Source organism: Monodelphis domestica, chromosome 6 (assembly GCF_027887165.1).
Source record: "Monodelphis domestica isolate mMonDom1 chromosome 6, mMonDom1.pri, whole genome shotgun sequence".
NCBI lineage: Eukaryota > Metazoa > Chordata > Mammalia > Didelphimorphia > Didelphidae > Monodelphis > Monodelphis domestica.
In genome coordinates this window covers 83,054,417-83,073,881 of record NC_077232.1, presented here as the reverse complement: position 1 = coordinate 83,073,881, position 19,465 = coordinate 83,054,417, and the positions used below count along the sequence as shown (strand labels likewise).

General features: G+C 37.4%; 1 long non-coding RNA gene across 6 annotated transcripts in view; it reads right to left on the bottom strand.

The window, feature by feature from the left end:
• LOC103095682 (uncharacterized) overlaps positions 1-19,465 on the bottom strand; it is a 179,165-nt gene that overhangs the window by 133,291 nt on the left and 26,409 nt on the right. For 3 of the 6 annotated variants that reach the window (XR_008912810.1, XR_008912811.1, XR_008912812.1), the window contains 2 exons: positions 17,799-17,913; positions 13,374-13,553 (listed from right to left, as the gene is read on the bottom strand). This is a non-coding gene — a long non-coding RNA (uncharacterized LOC103095682). Of the gene's footprint in view, positions 1-7,296; positions 7,416-13,373; positions 13,554-17,798; positions 17,914-19,465 lie in introns of all 6 variants that reach the window. The other 3 variants (XR_008912815.1, XR_008912813.1, XR_008912814.1) reach the window with 2 other exon arrangements.

Genomic DNA, 19,465 nt, shown 5'->3' with positions numbered 1-19,465 from the left:
GGAAGTGATGCAGAGTGAGAGGAGCAGAACCAGGAGAACATTGTACACAGAGACTAATACACTGTGGTATAATCGAACATAATGGACTTCTCCATAAATGGTGGTGTAATGTCCCTGAACAACTTGCAGGGATCCAGGAGAAAAAAACACCATTCATAAGCAAAGGATAAACTATGGGAGTGGAAACACCGAGGAAAAGCAACTGCCTGAATACAGAGGTTGAGGGGACATGACAGAGGATAGACTCTAAATGAACACTCTAATGCAAATACTATCAACAAAGCAATGGGTTCAAATCAAGAAAACATGTAATGCCCAGTGGACTTACGCGTCGGCTATGGGGGGTGGGGAGGGAGGAAAAGAAAATGATCTATGTCTTTAACGAATAATGCTTGGAAATGATCAAATAAAATATATTAAAAAAAAAAAGAATTCACTTGTAGATCCATCAGGCCCTGGGAATTTTTTATTAGGGAGTTCTTTGATGGCCTGTTCCATTTCTTTTTCCAATATGGGATTGTTTAGGAATTCTATTTCTTCTTCTATTAATATATTGTGAATCTTAAAATTTCTCAGACTTGTGAATCTTAAAAATTCTCAGACCCTACGTCAGAAGATTTGGTTAAGACCATTCCCCATTTTAAACAATGAAGGTACTTGATCAGGAATGTGAGAACTCTATTCCATCCATACTTAAGCATAGTTTAGGGGAAGATAAAGTTGTAAACTCTTTATGGAACAATTAAAAGTACTTAACCCATACTTAAAGTAAGGCAAAAGCCCTTAAGCTAAGTCTATTTTTAGATCTAATAAAAAGGTGCTAAAGTACCTATAAAGGTCAGGCATCTTGCAAACTTGCAAGGGGAAAAGAAGTATGAACTTACTCAGAAGTTTTAGTCTACTCAGAGAAGTTGAGAACTAAAGAAGGTGTGAATTAAGAATGGTCAGTCCTATGAAAATGTCTACTGTGATTTGTAGATGTGAGAACTTAGGGGAGGTGACATAGGAGAAAATTCTCTTTAAAAGTAGAATCAGAAGGCCTCTGGAAAAAATCAGCCTTGGAAGCTGAAGTGGAGCTCAGGAGCTGAACTGGTGGGTCTCTCTGAACCCTAGAATATTGCTTGGGACAAATCTTGTGGTGAGTGGATTAAAGACTGACTGATCTCTCGCTTAAGGCTTAAAGCCTAGGCTGGCCTAACCCTTTTCATATTATTTCCTCTTACTCTCTCTCTCCCTTTCATTTATTCTTTAATTTGTATTAATTAAAATCTCCATAACACCCAGCTGACTTGGGCATATTTAATACTTGGGAATTTTTCCCTGGCAATCACTTTATATTTGATTTAACTCAAGACAATGTCTTGAAATCATATTTCTGCTGTCACAGTTTAAGGCAACCACTCTTTTACCTGTAACATTTTATGCCAAACAACTCTTTTAACTGTTACAGTAGGCAATTTATATTTTTGTAAATATTCATCCATATCACCTAGATTGGCATATTTTTTGCCATAATTGGGCAAAATAGTTTTTAATGATTGCCTTAATTTCCTCTTCATTGGAGGTGAGATTCCCCTTTTCGTCTGTGATATTATTAATTTGGTTTTCTTCTTTCCTTTTTTAATTAGATTGACCAGTAGTTTGTCTATTTTTGTTTGTTTTTTCAAACTACCAGCTAGCTTCTAGTCTTATTTGTTAGTCTAATGGTTCTTTCACTTTCGATTTTATTGATTTCTCCCTTAATTTTTAGGATCTCTGATTTGGTTTTCTTCTGGGGGGTTTTAATTTGTTAGCTTACAAGATTTTTTATTTGCATGTCCAATTCATTAAACTCTGCCCTCCCTAATTTGTTAATATATGAATTCAATGATATAAATTTTCCCCTGAATACTGCTTTGGCTGCATCCCATAAAGTTTGAAAGGATGTCTCATCATTGTCATTTTCTTCAATGAAATTATTAGTTGTTCCTATGATTTGTTCTCTAACTAACTGATTTTGGAGAATCATATTATTTAATTTCCAATTAATTTTTTTATTTGGCTCTCCATGTACCCTTACTGATCATTATGTTTATTGCCTTATGTATGAAAAGGTTGCATTTATTATTTCTGCTATTTTGCATTTGTATGCCATGTTTTTATGACCTAGTATATGGTCAATGTTTGTGAATGTACCATATGCTGCTGAAAAGAAGGTGTATTCCTTTTTTGTCCCTATTTATTTTTCTCCATATATCTATTAACTCTATTTTTTCTAAGATTTCATTCACCGCTTTTACCTCTTTCTTATTTACTTTTTTATTTGATTTATCTAAATTTGATAGTGGTAGGTTCCGGTCTCCCACTAGTATAGTTTTACTATCTATTTGCTCCTTCAATTCTTCTAGTTTCTCCATTTGAAATTTGGGTGCTATACCATTCGGTGCATACATGTTGATTAGTGATATTTCCTTATTGTCTATAATCCCTTTTATCAGGATGTATTTACCTTCCCTATCCCTTTTAATCAGGTCTATTTTTACTTTGGCTTTGTCAGATATCATAATTGCAATTCCTGCCTTCTTTCTATGAGTTGAGGCCCAATAGGGCTTGTTCCATCCTTTAATTCTGAGCTTGTGAATATTTACCCGCCTCAGGTGTGTTTCTTGCAGACAACATATGGTAGCATTTTGGATTCTAATCCACTCTCCTATTTGTCTACATTTTATGGGTAAGTTCATCCCATTCACATTCAAATTTATGATTGTCACTTGTGAATTCCCTAGAATTTTGATATCCTCTCCTAATTCTGTCCTTTCTTCTTTTACTATAACCTTTTAAACCAGTTGTTTACTTTTAATCAATCCCCTTAATCCACTCCCTTGATATGCTTCCCTTTCTGGTCCCTCCCTTTTTGTTCCCTTCTTATTTTTTTAGGGTCTGTTAAGTTCCCTCCCCCCTTAGTTTACCCTTCTGTCTTATCCTGTTGCATAAGATAGAATTCAGGATCCCAATAGATCTAGATGCTCTTCCCTTGAAGAGTTGATTTCACTGAGAGTTAGGTTTAAGTATTACCTATTAGCACTCTCTTCCTCTCCTTCTTTTAAGAGTATTCTTCCCCTCCCCTTCCCATGTGTATCTTGTGTGAAAAAGATTATTCTATTTACTTTATTTCTATTTCTTCAAGTATCTCTTGGTACCATCATTGATTCCTCCACACCCTTTTTCTTTTTCTTTTTTTGTACATATCATCTTCTAGCTCTTAATGCTCCAATCTTTCCCTATGAGTGATTCTTCTAATTACTATAATGAATACAGTTTTTGAGCTTTATAAATACCTTTTCCCCATATGTTAATATATATAATTTAATCTAATCGTAGCCCTTATAGAAGAGAGTTTGAATAAGGAAAAACATTTTTTTTCTCCTTTTTCCTTTCTTTCATATTTACCTTTTCATGTTTCTCTTGCTCTTTGTGTTTGGATATCAAATTTTCCCCTGAGTTCTGGTCTTTTCTTTACAAATACTTGGAAATCTTCTATTTTGTTGAATGCCCATACTTTCCCCTAGAAGTATATAGTCAGTTTTGATGGGAAGGTGATTCTTGGTTGAAGACCCAGTTCTCTTGCCTTCATGAATATCATGTTCCAGGCCTTGAGGTCCTTCAGTGTGGAAGCTGCCAGGTCTTGTGTGATCATGATTGGTGCTCCTTGGTATTTGAATTGTCTCTTTTTGGCTTCTTGTAGAATTTTCTCCTTAGCTTGAAAGCTTTGGAATTTGACAATTACATTCCTGTTAGTTGTCTTTTGGGGATTTAGTTTAGAGGGTGTTCTATGAACTCTTTCAATGTCTATTTTTCCCCCTTATTCTAGAACATCAGAGAAATTTTCTTGGATGATATCTTGTATTATGACGTCAAGATTTCTGTTTATTTCTAGCTTTTCAGGTAGACCAATGATTCTCAGATTGTCTCTCCTTCCTCTGTTTTCCTGATCTATCATCTTTTCAGTGAGATATTTTATGTTTTCTTCTAATTTCTCAGTCTTTTGATTTTACTTTATTAATTATTGCTGTTTTGCAAGATCATTGTCTTCCAGTTGTCTAATTCTGATCTTTAAAGACTGGTTTTCCTTTTCAGTTTGGTCTATCCTGCTTTTTGAGGCTTCTAGCTATTTCTCCAATTGGAAGTTCTTGTCCCTCAGATTGTTGTATTCTCTTTGCATTATTTTCCATTTTTCATGCCAGAAGGCTTCCATCTTTTTGATAACCTCCAATTTAAATTCTTCAAGAGCTTGTGGACAATTTCCATTTCTTTTGGAAGGTTTTGGAGCATTTATTTGGGTTTCCTCTTCTGCCATTTCCTCTGTAGTCTGTATTTTTCCTCCATAAAAACTATCCAAAGTCAACCCCTTCTTCTTGCTTTTCTTGGTGTTGAGAAGTTGTTCCTGGGCACTGTTTGCCATCTCTATGGTTTTTTCCTTCCCTTTCCAGTCAGAAATCTGAGTGAGGAGGGCTGGCTCTCTGTGTATGGATCTAATGATCAAGGTTTTTGCCTCAGACAAGCTCTCGATTCTCCACAGCTGAGCTACCTTCCCAGGGGTGCCCAAGATCTTCACTCCCCTGCCTGCCAGCATTTCTGGTGTTACTGCTCTCAGGGTCAAGCCCTTGGTGGTCTTAGTCAACTCCCAAGATGTATAGGCGCCCCTTGCTCACTTCAAGGGTGCCCTTCACACACTCATTGATTATGGTGCACTGGTTCTGAGTGCCCAAGATCTGAGCTCCCTTGACTGCCTGCCAGAGTTTTGGGTGTTACTGCTCTCAGGGGTAAGTCCTTGGTGGTCTTAGGACGCTCCCAAGACCTGGAACTGCCCCTTGCTCACTCCAGGGGTGCCCCTCCTCACTCATTGATTCTGGCACATGCTGACTTTAACTTTGGCTCTGTAGGTGTGGGGGGGGAGGGTAGATCAGCTCAAGTTTGGGTGGGAGCTTTTTTGTTCCCTTATAGTGTGGAAATGCCTGAATCCCATGTACCTTCAATGCTGTGCCCTATTGTAGAGTCCCTCTGTTCTTATGCAGATGGATTTTTGGAGGTCTTTTGAGGTGGTCTATATCATTGGGTCTGAGGAGTGGAAGCGAGCTGAGTCTAAACTGCCTCCATGCTTACCCAGATGTCTGTAAGCTAGTCTCTTAAGAAAACAGGAAGTGTTAAATTTATGTTGGGCTGAATATTTAATTGGTTGCCAGGTATTTAATTTCTAAATTCCAAAAATGAATTACTAAAGTAAAATGGAATTTATGGTATTTTATTTTTACAATAGAAGGAAGATATTAAGGAAGAGAGAAAATGGAGGAGAGGAGAGGAGAGAAGAGGAAAATGAGAGGGAGAGAGAGAGAGAAGAGAGAGAGAGAGAGAGAGAGAGAGAGAGAGAGAGAGAGAGAGAGAGAGAGAGAGAGGGAGGGAGAGAGAGAGAGAGAGAGAGAGAGAGAGAGAGAGAGAGAGAGAGAGAGAGAGAGAGAGAGAGAGAGAGAGAGGGAGGGAGAGAGAGAGAGAGAGAGAGAGAGAGAGAGAGAGAGAGAGAGAGAGAGAGAGCTCCAACTTCCTCTGTCCCAGGTAGAAATTCTAAGGCCCCAGCCAGGGAAAAGGAGTCTCAAGATGATGGACCTTTCCCAGAAGCTCACCCCTCCAGAAGGAAGTCAGTCTTTACACTCACCACTTTGTCAATTCAATCAGCAGATTCTTTTATCAGCCTCAACTCCAGCAGGCTCCACTTCAAGTTTGTATCTTTCAAACTCCCAGTGTCCCTCCTCACTCCAAGTCTCTCTTCATTCCAAGTGAATCCCTTCAAGTCTCTGTGTGTGTCTCTGTTTCCCTTTTTCTCTTGTACTACTTCCCTTAAATTTTTACATCTACCAATTACAGCTGACACTCTACTCCCGGACTTCCCACTCTTTCATACATGAGTCACAGACCTCCCACTCAATGTATGAAAATGGGTGTTCACACATTTTTGTGATTAACATTCAAAATGGTAGATCTCCATACTCAACTTTAAGTACTGTGCTTTTTACTTTGGGGATTAAAATCTAAAAATAGACAGGGGATTACAATTTAATCTTCACATTTAAGGAAGAGCTAAGTACCTTCATTGTTACAATTAGGAGAGAGTCAAATCCAGTCTTCACAGAAGGGAGTCAGCCTTTTCACTCACCTAAAGACACAGTCGAGGAGTCAGAGTCTAAGTTGAAGTCACCATCCACACCACAGTCTCCAGTGAAGTTCCCTTGAAGACTATCTTCAGGAAACACTCTCCACAAGACTCAACTTCATGAGACTGCCCCAGCTGAAGGATTTTGTGGCTTTTATGGTGGGTTCCTGTCCCTGCTCCTTTTCACAGAGGCCAATCACAGTTTCCAAATTGTCTAGTAATGCCCATGATCAGTGTCTTTGGGATTGACTTCTCACCTCCAAAGGTGTTAACTCTCCTCCTAGGATTCATAAGTTTCTGAGTGGTCACCTTTGGATTCACACATTTCTGAGTGTGTGAACTCTTAAAAGAATTCAAAAGTTTCTTGCTGTTTGAGTTAGAAAAAAGGGTGGAGCTCTCCAAGTATCTTACTGGCTTTTCACCTATCACTAAGTAGGGTGTGAATTCACTAAGTGGTTTGTGAGCTCCTCCACCTAGTTCAAGCTTGTGTTGATTCAATCAAAAGGTAGATAAAGGAGAGTTAATCCTGTCTTCACAATCTAGTGAGGTACTTACATTAGTGTTAACCAAAGTTTTAACTCCAACTAAGCAAAGAGAATAAAGGATTACATTTTCACAGGTCTAAACTCAGAATAGACAAAGAGAACCAAGAATTTCCTATCACAATCCCTCTGTGATTCTTTGAGAGACTAGTCTCCCCAATGAGTCATTTTACATAACTATCTTGTATCTTTCAAGATCTACATACTAAAGGTGCATACAATATTCAATAGTTAGAGATAAGAGGGAAATAAGAGAGAGAGAGCAAACCAATGTTTGCTAGATACATTGACAATAAGCCAATTAGAGGGGCAATCACCTGTGGCATACAAGTTTACATTGAAAATACTTGTGTTCATTCCCCCCAAATTCAATCAATTATCCTCCAAAGTTAATGGAACATAGAGAGGACCAGGAAGTCCTCTCTTATATAATTCTAACAGAAGATGTTTGCTATTTTCTTGGCATGCTGCTGCACTTGGTGACACCAAGAGCAAATCATCCACATATTTAATTAAGCAATTATATCTTGGGTCAAAATTTGTGCAAACAGAGTAGGGCTTTCCACATACCTTTGTAGCAAATAACACCAAGTCCCCTTGGAAACTTTCCATCAAATATATTTCTGGAATCCTCATGAATTGGCATCAAGAAAAATGCTGGCACAAATAAACTGCAGTATAGTATGTGGCTGTGTGGGGAATAGAGGAAAGTATTGTGTTTGGGTTTGAAACTAGTGGATGTCTTTTTATGATGTGATTATTTACAACCCTTAAATCTTGAATGAATCTATATACAAATTTCCCATCTGGGCTTAATTTTGACTTTTTTACAGGTAAAATAAGTGTCTTATATTCTAATTTGCATGGAATTATTATTCCTTGCTCAATTAATGAATTTATTACCATCTTTTGATAGGGGGTACTGAGAAATGAAAGTAGATGTCCCATTTTCCATCTTAATCGGAACAGGTTCAGCTGATTTAAATAGGCCTACATTGGAAGAAGATGTGGCCCCAAGACACTAGGGTATATCAGCTGGTATATCAAAGGTGGGAGGCTTTTTTCACCTCCTGGCTTTCTGAGAGAAGTACAGGGAGCAAATTTAAAGATTCCTCATGTAATTCTAGTGACATAGAGCCATCTGGAGCACATGTTATTGTTGCTTTTAGTTTACATAATAGGTCTCTTCCCAGCAGATTTGTGGGGGACCTAAGCACTAGTAGAGAAGAATGTTCTACAGATAAGCATTCCATGGATACCATGGGAGAAGAAACCTCTTGGGACCTTTTGAGGTGTTCTTGATACATCTATTGCATGTATAGATCCAATGGGATCATATTTTGTATCTGGCTTACTCACCAGAACTGATCCAGATGCTCCAGTGTCTAAAAGGCAGTCATAGCATGAGTTCCCAACTTTTAGGGGTACATGTGGTTCATTACTATGGGATGTGGATAGGAATAATTGGCATTAAAGCATCAGGTTTTGGAAGATTGGAGATTTCATTTTCTGATTCCAAGGTCCTTGACCCCCCCCCCCCCCCACTCACCCTCACACTTTCATAAAGATGCTTGTGCATTTCTACAGGGTCTTCCATACTCAGAGGGATTTTAACTCTGTGCATAACATGGACAAGCTCCACTTTGGATGTATTGTTATTGGGTATTTTGCTGTATATCATTTTCTTGATTTGATATATAATTTCTGTAATTATTTGTGTTATAATTTTGATAATTTGGGGGGGATTGATACATGGCTATGTGAATTTTCAAATGTCCAAGTCTTGTTTCAATACATTGTATTCATCAAAAGAATATTTCTGAAGATGAGAAGTTGCCTGCTTCTTACTTAAACTCAACTAGTATGTTTGAAAATTAGAATTCTAGAAATTGCATAGGCAAGGAAAGTCTTCTTCCAACTACTGATTAATAAACAAAGTCTATCTCTCTATCCTCTACCTCAAACTCTAGCTTGAGTAAAGGGTGCACACCTTTCCTTATCAATAAGTCCAAAGCAGGGTTTACTAACAACTCATTGAAAGTAATAGAATTATCTTATCCTTGCTCCAACTCTCCATCTTGGAAAGCTGATTCTCATCCAACTTGGCTGTTATGGCCTAGTGTCTCATTCAGTTCCTACAGGCAGCAATTCCTAGTTGATTTACAGTTATACCTGAACATCGAAGTAGTTCAATGCACCACTGGCAAAAGGATCTCTGACTGAAATGGGGAAAGAAGTAAAAGACCAAAGAGTATCTCCAAGAAGCACCAAATTGTTTCAGGTATAAAAGTTGGCATTTGGTTGAATAGTCCTTTATGTCTTCTCAAATATCTTTACTGGAATAATGATACTGTCCATGATATTTTCCATACTTTAGGAAACTTCCCTGAGTATACATAAAATCATGTCACATATATTATGGATTTCTTATATATGTGTTTGGTACAGTTTATTCTTGATTCAGTTGATTGTTACTGATTTTAAGATCCATGACCACTTTTTCACATGAGAAAGTAGAGCTTGAGTAAGGAATTCTTCCATTGTTAACAATATGAATAAGATGTTATAAGAATATAGTCTTTCTTATAAAACATGGTTAATTCATTACTGACAAAACTTCATAATACACTTGTTGGAAAAAATGTAATTACTAAGCATGTCAATGGGGCAAATTTTTTATTCTCCTGATCTCCAAAATTAACACACCCCTTTGTATCAAATGTTTATGTAATTAAATCACTAATGCCAAAAAAGATAAAGGAAAAGAAGAACACAATGAAATTATATGACACTTACTGAACAAGTTGACATTGTTTGAAAAGATGAGAACAGGGTTAAGGGAGATTCTGAAGAAAGTCACTTTAATACTCTCTTCATTTTAGGAATAATGATATCCAAGGCTGTTCTAATAAACTAGCAAAACCAAAGTAATCTGAGAGTACTAAACACCAACTATTCTGAGAAAAATGACCTAGTGATGGCATTCATTTTTCTGTGCTCAGTCACTCCTAATACTGTGGGAAATGGAAATCTGTCATTGTAAATGTGATTTAATTCCTTGCAAGACAAAGTAGGGGTATGAAATGCAACTCTTCATAAAAGTTGAGTTCATATAACACAAATGAGCATATATCAGAGAATGAACTCTGTTGGCAAAGCCATAAAACACTATAGTAATGTGGGCTATTATTATTATCTTGATTATCATCACCACCATCATCTCAAAAGAATTCTACTGTGTGTCTTAACAGTTCCTGTAAACCATCTGTTTGGGTCCAGTCAGTCTCCTGAATGCCAGTTCTGCCAGAACATTCTTATTTCTTCTTGAATAATCCCATGAGTTAAGTCCTTGGCCTCTGTCAATCATTTGTCCTTATTGAGTTGATCACATAGTAGCCCAAAGGGCACTTCTGCTCTTTTAAGAATTTCGAAACACTCTTCACTTCTCTGCAAATATGAGCCATTTCCCCCTTACAATCCACAGTCACATTTGAAATTTCCCTTAAAACTAGCCTACCGTATTCACCCATATATTCTCTTTCCCATCATTAGGAGAAGGAAACCAAATACATTTTTTTTCCACAATGTAAACCAGCCCACAAGATCTCCTCCTGCTCCAGACCTTGAACACTCTGTTACTTTTTTTTCCCCCTGAGTTGAAATAGCAACCATGGCAGCCTGCAGAGGCTTCCTGGAGATTCTGAAAGCATCAATCAGATTCACAGTTGGAGACAAGGATAAGAGGATAACAATTCCTAGCCAAAAGCATTTCTAACATGATTTTTGCTATAATTCCATTCTTCCATTAGGGAACATTTCCCATAAGCCTATATACACTCTGCCCATACAATAGTAGGCAAAAGTATTACCATTTTGATCCAAATATAGGCTTTATTTTTTAAAAGATTTACTTTATATGAAAGCAAAGGATAGCCCATAATCACATTCTTTAAAAGAGGATAACTTACAACCATGCTCTTAGTGAGAGAACGACCTACAACTTCACTTAATAAGAAAAATGGCCTTTAATAGCATTTTTGGTAATAAAACCACCTCCAATAACATTATGTAAGAGAACAGTCTACAATAATCTTATGTAAGAGAGTAGCCTGCAATCATGTCATTAGTAAGAAAATGGCCTACAATCACAATCTTAATAAAAGAATAACGAAAAGTAACAGACATAAGGAAAGCCATGATGCTTAAAATGAATAAAACTTCTTTAGTTGAACCAAAGCGTATATCTCATTTTTGGAATATATATTTAAAAATGATACAGTAATTTAAAGACCTGAAACTAGAATACTTGGCTCTGGAGAAGATGCAAAAAAGGGGAAAGCAAGGCATTACTCACTTTTCTCTTTTTCTCTAACTCTACATTTAGATGTTACTTTCTTTCCATCACTATCCCTTCCTCTTTTCCATCTGCCATGAGTTGCCATTAACCAATCAGCTTATCTCACAACAAAATAATGAGGTAGATGACAAATGACATGTGAAAGTGTTATTGGATCAATGCCTCCTCAAGCAGTGGACATTAGAGCAACAAGTGGGGATCTAGCATGTTCCTAGCTAGGTGGTACAAGTGCAGCTTAGGTGGCACAGTGGCTAGAGCACTAGGCCTGGAATCAAGAAGACTTGACTTCAAACTTTGTTTCAGATCCTTACTAGCTGTTGATAAGCTTAAAATTCTCTGGATACTGTCTTGATTTATAATTATTTATTAATTTTTTTTAAAAAGAGGAGGCACCAGCCACATGTGATCTGTTGCTCCCTTAGCCACCTTCACCCCAAAAACCAGCCCAGCTACGTATTTACTCAGAATTCCAAGGAGAAAGTCCTCGCTGCCTCCCTATCTTCCAATTTATTCTCTTCCTGATGTCCTTTTCCTTCTTTCATTAGAACACTTGGCCTCTTCTGGATGTCAAGAGTCAGGAAACCTTTAGAATGACCTGCACAGTTTTTACACATCCATTTTTCTCTGCTGCATTACCTTAAGCTTTTTGTTAACAGATAAACAATGACTTTGTTTCATCTTTATTCAGCAAGGAAATGGGGAGAAAGAAGCACATTGTAGCTTCAATCTTAAAATTAATGATTTTTTTTCACTTTAAAAGCCAAAGATTATGCTGAAGTGCCCAAAACAGATACAGAAAAGTATTAAATTTCTACCCTCTGTGACTTGGACAAGTCCTGTTTGACTCAGTTTCCTCATATGTAAAACAAACTGAAGAAGGAAATAGGAAAGCATTCTAGTATCTTTCCTAAGAAAACCTCAAATGGTGTCACAAAGAATAAAAGATGACTGAAATAACAGCAAAACACTCTTCTTTGCCTTGAATAGGGCATGGACTTCCAAAACTTGGGACTTGAAAATAAAACTCTACTTCCCTGTTGAGTTGGTTTGTTTGCTTTTTAGTAGGTTTCTCGCAAACACTGATAGAAATATAGCTATCTCCACAACTGAAGTCTTCCTTACAATTTCTTAATTATTTTATTTAATTTTTAAAATTCTGACCCCTGAGTAATCATAGAATTATGTTTCCCTTTCTCATTTTATACTGAAAATATCTAGGGCAAGGAAAGAATGGAGGGAAATGCATAAATAAACTTGTATGAATAAAATGGTCATTTTTAACATGGGCTGCTGAGATAAAAACAACTCTACTTGCTTGGATAAGTATGAAGAATAGATGACAACAGGGTACCACAATCTTAGATGTGAAAAGGACCATAAAACATGGAACATAAGAGTTGAGAGAGATCTTAGAACATCAAGAAAAGAATGTCGTGGCAACAAGAGCCTCTGGAAAGAATTTCTTAGTGGTTTGTCCAAACAAAAGTGGAATGAGCTAATGTTGTTAGACCTCAATCAAAGACTGAATGATGATGTAGCAGGAATGTTGTATGAGTACTGGGGCCCAGGTAATATGATTTAGACTAGATGACCTCTGAATTTCAGTCCAACTCAAATGATTCAAAGAAGATTGACTTCCAGAACTAAAACACCAGTATACTTAGGGATAGTTCAATCCCACAGAGGCCTTTCATAAATGAGGAAACTGGTCTGAGAGAAAGGTAATTAAATGATTCCTTCAAGCAGAAGTAGAGTTAGAACTAGAACTAGAACTAGAACTAGGACTTCTGAGAAGCATCTAAATTGAAATGAAGTACTTTCTCTTAATTAGCAACTTTTCAGTCATTCCATTTCTATCTGGGGATATGTTCCTGTTTCCAGATGTACTTTGTGTCTTCTTTGTATTAGGTGCAGCATTAGTATCAAAATCCTCTAACTGGTATAGGAGAGAGAAAATCTAAACAAAGATGTTTAAATAAGATGACATGATTTAAAACCTAATTAGGATGGTATTGATATGTAACTGCTTTAGAAATCCTAATTATACCATAGGCTGGGGTCAGCAGGAAAGACTTCAATGAGGAGGTAGGACCTCAGATCTTGAAAAGGAGATAGAATGTAGATAGAGAGGAAAAAACATTATACATAAACATTATAAAACACACAGTTGTTCTATAATTAACCAAAATAAATTAATATTCAGTACTGTAGTCTTTCAATTTGGTTCAATTTAATTCACTGTGAAAATGTTTTATATATAAAAAATATAAACATACATTTTCCTCCTTACCATTAAACTTGAAAAATTAGATGAGCCCAGAGTGTATTATTCATCCACACAAACATCTTTGAATCATGGATCTGGGAGCTTGGGCCAGCCCATTATTAATGGCTCTGATCTTGTCAACATATTCCACACTCAAAGCTGTCAAGACTTAATGGAAGTTTTGATTGAAGTGATTCTGAATCCCTATTAATTGAAGAATCATAGTTTTAGCCTGATCAGCATGAGCAACTTTATCCACATTCATGCACGCATACACACATGTATTTAGCTATGCAGTAGTATACATGCTGCAAATTAACCATTTTGGATCAGATTTCGTATTCCATTGGTATAGAAAGCACCTGATAAAATCATTCTCTACTTGGGCATAGCTTTGTCTTTTCTAATACTCATTGTCTTAGTTGTGTAAGAGAGGAATTTGCAAAAGAGAGAAATCAGATCCAGTGGTGCAAGGAACAGCTCACATGGGGAAGGCAGCAGAAAGGAAAAAAACCCAAGATTCCAATGAAAGAACAGAAGCTGTGAGAACTCAGACACTGCCAGCTCAACACACTCTTCCAGCAGAGGGCTTCAAAAGAAGATCTCTGAGGCTGGAGCTCCCTCTGGACATCAACTGCTTCCTAGTGCACCCCTGAAATCTCTTACTAAGCTCAAATATTGTAGACTGGACTTTGAAAGAAGCTATCTACTAAGAAAATCCTCTCCAAAGTTATTCTCCACCTCTCTCTTCCCAACTTGTCCTGAGCTTCATTTTCTAATTATTATTATTATCATTATCATTATTAATTAGATCAGGAGCAGGGACAAACCAGCAGCTTACTAAAAGAGGGGTTAAGACTGAGAATCTGGACCCCTGAGATTTTGGGGGAGGCCAATCTGTCAGTCCATAAGAACTCCTGCTACCCACTTTCTTCATCCAATACCTTCATCTCTCCTTTCCCTGAGTAATCCCAATTAAAGTGTTACTTCTTAGATCAGGTCTCCCTAGTTTCTGACACTGAGGAAGGGGACTGAAGATTGGGAGGAACTATACCTCTCTCCCAAAAGGAAAGTTAGCTAAAACCCTAGGGATCCAACAGTTAGATCCAAAGAGCAATCTTTTCCCCTGGGCTGAGGAGTAACATGGGGTCTTAAGGGGAAGGAGTGACATTTGGGGTACTGGAAGGATCCAGAGGCAGGAAAGTTTATCCTGCCTCTCAACAATAGCTGAGATCAAGAAGGGAGGCAGTGAGTCATTTCACTGAAGCTCTTGCCTTTAAATTAAGCTCCACTTTCCAGACCCACTCTTTGAGGAGACACACTCAGTCCCTCAAGGAAACAAAACTGGGTTACCTTTTCCAAAGGGAAGAAAGGGGAAGATCAACCTCTTTCCCCTCTTATTCTCTCAACTCTTTCTCTCCCTCTCTCCAGTTGCCCAGTGCAGGTGGGTGTGACTCACTGTACTGGCCATATATTACAGTTACTTGTGGTACTAAGAGGCTAAGAGACTTGGTGAGCATCACACAGCCACAATGCATCACAAGCAGGACTTCTCTTTTCTCTATGCCTCTTTGTCGTGGATGCTACAAAAGGACTGTTGTCTTTGTTCTCAAAGACTCAGACAGGTCGATGATATTTTCAATGTTGTTGTTTCCTCCAGTGTGTCCCATTGTTCCCATACACCAGTAAATATATGGCAGTCAGCTCACACCTATAACATACCTCCCCACTGACCTCTCATTTTTAGTTGCTTTTTGGGGGGAGGGAAAGGGAAAGAATGATTTGTTCTGAAGCTAGCTTCCATACAAAAACTCATGGTAGAATAGTAGAATGAGAAATAATCACCACAGTTTGGGGGGTTAAGTTTGGGATCATTAAAGGGTCTTTATAATTTCCTGAAGATAATCCAGTCTTTTCTGTTCAATTTGGGGGCTAATTCCTTGTCCAATTGCAGCGTCTAATACACTTGCAAACATATACACTGGTGGATAAATGATACACTGGGACATGCAAGCACATATATGTTTGTTTAAATTATAAATTATTAAACCATGTATGATTATGTTGTGTATATTACATACATTACATATTATAAATCTATATATTTATGCATGTGTATATGTATGTATTGTGTGTATATATAGTGGAGTATGGGGGGCAGCTATGTAACACAGTGGATAGAGTGCTGGACCAAGAGGTAGGAAGACTCTTGATTCCAAATCTGGCCTCAGACACTTACTAACTGTGTGACCCTGGGTAAGTTACTTAATCCTGTTTGCCTCAGTTTCCTCATCTGTCAAATGAACTGGAGAAGGACATGGTGAACCACTCCAGTATCTTTGACAAGAAAACCCCAAAATGGGATCATGAAGCATCTGACACAACTGGAAAATAATAACATATATATGTTTATTGTACATATATGCATTGTATAGTGATATATATGTATATGTGTGTGTGTGTGTGTATAGCTGCAATATATCTGTTGAAAATAGATTTATAGACAGAGATACCTGGTGTTATATAAGCATCTATTTTCCCATACACCAAACACAGATACTTATTTATTATATTATGCAGTCCCATTCATTTCTGGTCTTCTTTATGCTTATTGTCTCTTGAGACTAGACCATTTCCAGATCTAAAATTCTGCTTTCGATGTCTCTTCTATTACTAAAATTCCATCCTCTGTTTTCTAAAGGGTTCCTTCTAGCTTTACCATTCTATATTTTATAAGTTCTGTTCATTGTGACTAGAATCTAAAAAGATGGCAAATGTAAGGGATTCTTCATGGGTCTATATCAGTCACAATCATAGTAGAGAACTTATTAATTCAGAAGGAGTAGACAACTTCCTGTGCTGCATAACATTTTTTGAATTTGTTTTTTATACTTGGGCTCAAATTATCATTAGTGTCTGATGCCAGTGCCAGATGCCTTGTACCTGCATTCTAGGACTTAATTTCCACATGGATAGAAAACTAGTCAGTAAGTAGATAATGAGCCAATTTGCTGCCTGTGAAGGGCAGGCAGTTGAAGACATATTAATATCAGAAAATTGTTAGAGTGCATTGGTGGTTACTTGCAAAACTACTAATTGGTCCAAAAAATTTCAAAACAGAAAAGACCACCTCCTATTTCTTTGATAGCAGAACAATTTGGTTGCTGACAGAGATTGAACTGGATGGTAAGCCTGGAGACCTGGATTCTAGGTTTAGCTCTGCCCCTTGCCTACTGTGTGACCTTAGGCAAGGCATTTCTCTTCTTTTAGGTCTCAGTTTCCAAATCTGCAAAATGAGAATTCTGGATCAGATGATCTAAATTTTACCTTGTCTTTACCAAGAAGGATAAGAAAAGATGGCAGCTTTCTAACTCAGTCAGTCCTCTGAACGCTGTATTCTTTTTCCAGTAAGGCATACTTTCGCTACTATCATCTATTCCAAAATACAGGCATAGTTCCACACTGGGAAACTCTAGGATCCTCCTTATCTGCCTATATCATAAAAGGTGTGATGATAGATAAACTGTCTCAGGCCCTCCCTCCATCTGACTGCAACCCACTCTTCCAACCATATTTTTCATTACTTCCTTCCACATTCTTTCCTTTGTAGATGAGCTTAATTGTTCCCTAACACAGCCCAGACTGTCCCTCTGGCCTCCATACTTTCACAGAGGCTTATTCCCAGTGTCTGAAACACTCCTTATTCACCTCTACCTGCTGAAAATGATTCGCTTTCTTCTATATAGAAATGGTATCATCTTTCTAAAGTCCCCAAAGTAGACCATAGGTTCCTTTCTCAAATTATCCAGTGATCATTTGTTTAGGTTACTGCTTTGCCCCTTCTCTATCTCCTATCCACTACTAATTCCATTTTGCATTTATTTATTCAAGATGGTCAAAACTAGAGGAGAGGGAAAGCCTAGGTCGATATCATTCTCATCCAAGCTCATCTCATGTCCCTCCTATTTCATTTCAAGCTTTTTGAAAATAGAAATAATTTTATTTTTCAAATTTGTATCCCAGAACTCAACACAGGAGAGAAAGGTATTTGTTAAGCACCTACTATGTACCAGAAATTATGTTAAATATTTAAATATAAAAAAAGATCAAAAATATTTTTAAAAGTATGCTAAATGTTTGACCTTCACAGTAACCCTAGGAGATATATCCCTATTTTATAGTTCAGAAAATGTATACAGGCAAAGATTAAATGACTTGTCTAGGGTCATGCAGCTGGTAAGTATCTGAGACCAGATTTGAATTCTGGTCTCTCTGATGCCAGATTAAGCATTTTATATGTGCTATTCCACCTAGCTGCCTTCTTAGCAAATGGCACGCTCAATATGTATTTATTGAACTGAAGTAAATTAAATAGAATCAAATCGGATCATCCAAAACCCTCATTATAGGGATGAATAGTCTAAGGTCCAGAGGGAAGAAGATGCTCACCCAATGTCACACTGGAGACAGAGACAGGTCTAGTAACAAGACATATTAATTCCCAGGCTAGTCTAGGAATAGTTGTGATTCAAATCCCAAGCTTTGCCACTGAAGAAATTGAAACCTGAAAGAAAGGGAGGTCATATACTAAGAAAATGATAGGATAGTCAATAAATACTTGTCAATGAATTACAATTTTTTTTGAGTAAAGCTTTCATATGGACAGACACAGACTTATTCAGTCTTGCCTCTGACTAATTCCTTAGAGAGAAACTCTAAAGATAAATAGAATCAATGCTAAGAAACTCAAGAGGATCAACACCACCAACAGAAATACTGGGGGGTACAAGTTTGCCTAAGTCTCATGTGAGTGTCTAAGACGTAGCTATATTTTATTCCTTATTACAGCAACTCCAAATCAGTGAAGAAGAGTAAAAATAACCCAAAACCTGGTTGCTAGCCCCACTTCTTCCATATACCAGCAGTATGACTCTAGGAAGGGCCAAGGGCCAACTGGAAGTCTAAGGAGAGATGGACTGAATGTTTTTTCATAATAGAAAGTTTCATCTCTTTTTTATTTAGGTAAATGAGCTCCCAGAAAGGGAAATTATTTCAGTGTGTGGGAGTTGACAGAAAAAGAAATACATGAAGCACTTACGAGACTAAGTAAGTTGTGGGAGGGAATGTCTGCCGAGGGGAAAGAAGGCCTGAATTCCTTACAGGAAAGCAGTTAAAGTGAAGGAAATAATCCAGTCAGTAAAGGAAACAGCAGAGGGCCTAAGAGCAAAACTCCCAAATGAAATGGGTCTCAGCTAGCCTCTATAATCATCTTCCAGACAATCTAGCATTTGCCAACCATGCTTTAATAAATGTAGCACTTTCTCAGGGACTAGTTCCCCCATTCCCATCTACACTGGTGAGCTGGGCCTCCAGAATGAGTCTCCCTATTTCCCTCCCTCACAATTCTAGAAGTAATCCTCAGGAATTGGGACTGGTTCCTAATACTGTGATTTGTGAGCCCCTATCGACATTGCTCTATATTGATTACCAGCCAGCCTTCCTTAATTAGCTTTCTGAAAGGCATATTTGCTCTTATGGTATAGTACAAGAATTATTGATACAAAAACACCTTCCCAGGTCAAAGGATATGAACAGGCAGCTTTCAGAAGAATAAGCCAAAGCTATCAATAGTTATATGAAAAAAATGTTTTAAATCACTAATAATTAGAGAAATTCAAATTAAAACACCTCTTAGGTACAACCTCACATTTATCAAAATGACAGGAAAGGAATATGACAAATGCTGGAGGGGACATGGAAAAATAAGGACACCTGTGCCATTGTGGAGCTGCAAACTGGTTTTAATAATTCTGGAAAACAATGTGGAACTATGTAGGAAGGGCTATAAGACTATGCATATTCTTTGTCCCAGCAATATAGCAATTGAGTCTGTATCCAAAAGAGATCAAAGATCAATGCCAGATGTAAAACCCAGCAAAATTGCTCATTGGCTACTGGAGGGAGTTGGGAGGAGGGGAGGGAAAGAACATGAATCATGTTACCATGGAAAGGTATTCTAAATTGATTCATTAACTAAAAAAATTTCAAATATAAAAATAAATCATCTAAAGCGATCAAAGAATAAGGAAAAGAATCTATATGTACCAAATTATTTA